Here is a 1830-nt window from a genome sequence, read left to right on the forward strand (position 1 = left end):
TCATGATTCGCCTAAACCTGATCACCTCACAAATGCTCTGCCTCCACTGGCCATCGCATTTGTTATGAGGTACAAGGTCTCTATCATGGGCTAGAGAGGACACAATTGTGTAGTGGGTGGTGACACTCACTGGCACATAGACATAGCACATGCTGCAGCTTCACCAGAGCGTGCAGGGCAAGGGCAAGCAGTGGCGCATTAGCATCTGTGGCCACTGTGGCTTCTCGCAGAAAGGAGGAAATTGCATTAGGAAAGNGCAATTGCTAAGTTTCAGAAAGCCTAAAAAGGAAAATGTGGGCCAGGATTAGCCAACCTCTGCTCAAGGCCATTGCAAAAGTCAGAGAGTGTGCAAAGAGGGTTTTGCCTTCTGCAGCTGCAGGGTAGACTGCATGAGACACTGGGCACCGGAGTCAACAGCAGACAGCAAGTCCACAGTGACAAAGTGTCCAAGTCGACAGACAGCCTCACAAGTATTCACAGCCAGACTANAGCACTAGGTGCCCCTGTGCTCAAACTGAGCAGAGCAGTCCCTCCCTGCTGGAGGCACAGACCACCTTCTGAAGAAAANGAACACGTCAAGACAATTTACAACAATAAATATTTTAATTTAAACAATTATAAACTTCCTTAAGGGTCTGCACAGTGACTCCAAACAGGACAAAACCTTGGAAGAAAAGAACAACTTCTCTGTGGCTTATTTGCTGCATGGCCCATAACAAAGTGCCCCAGGGGGCTGAGAAGAACAGTAGAGCTTCCTTGGTCACTGCCCTGGTCACCGCCACTTACCACGGCACTCACAGGGACCGGAGGTTTCCTCATGCACTCAGCCCGGCACATGTTTCACAGTCTGCTGGCAACCTGAAGCAAAGCATTGGGGCTTTAACCCACAAATCTATGNAGGGTTTATTTTAAACGCACACTTTGTAAGAACTTGACTNATTTTCTCTTTGCTTGTTTGTTTGTTTGCCAGTTTGTTTTTGAGACAGTCTCTCTATGAAGCCCTGGCTGTCTTGGAACTTTCTATACAGATCAAGTTGTCCCCAGACTCTCAGAGATCCCCCTGTCTCTGNCTCCAGAGTGCTGGGTTAAAGGTGGGTGCGGCCACTCCTGGCCTTGTTTAGGGAATAAGATAAGAGAGAAATTAAAAACTTTAAGAGATAGTCAGGAGCACNGGAAATAGCCAGCATTTTGAGGAAGGCGTCCTCTTTCTCTCTGGTTTGTTAACTGTGCACTGTAGTTTGTATATACACAACACCTAAGTCACCAGAGTGAAAGAGATGGGCATGGAGTGTCTGATGTATGCACAGAGGCACAGCTCTGTCTACATCTTACAAAGTGCTGTAATTATAACTTTAACATGGTTAAAACAAAACACTCAGTGCACTCAGTCCTCAAATCAACTGCTAAAAAGTTACGATCAGATATAGATGGAAGACAAGAAGATGGCATAACACAGAACTCGTGAATCTCATCCAACAATCCAGAGGAAGACATGGAAGGGGGAGACAGCAGAAAACCCAATCGGAGAATCCTAAATCCATCATGACAAAACCCAACATCAACCCTCTGATGCAAAGATTATCTGAATGGCTTTCCAAAGTGAGGGCCAGCTAAGAGCTGTCCCCAGAGCCGAAGTTTAAGCAGGTGTCATGGTTTGAATATGCTTCGCCCAGGGAGTGGCACTATTTGGAGGTGTGGCCCTGATGGAATAGGTGTGGCCTTGTCAGAGTAGGTGTGTCACTGTGGGATGGGCTTTAAGACCCTTATCCTAGCTGCCTGGAAGCCAGTATTCTACTAGCAGCCTCCAGATGAAGATGTAGAACTCTCAGC

The sequence above is a fragment of the Mus caroli genome, chromosome 8 (genome assembly GCF_900094665.2).
Source record: "Mus caroli chromosome 8, CAROLI_EIJ_v1.1, whole genome shotgun sequence".
NCBI classification, from domain to species: domain Eukaryota; kingdom Metazoa; phylum Chordata; class Mammalia; order Rodentia; family Muridae; genus Mus; species Mus caroli.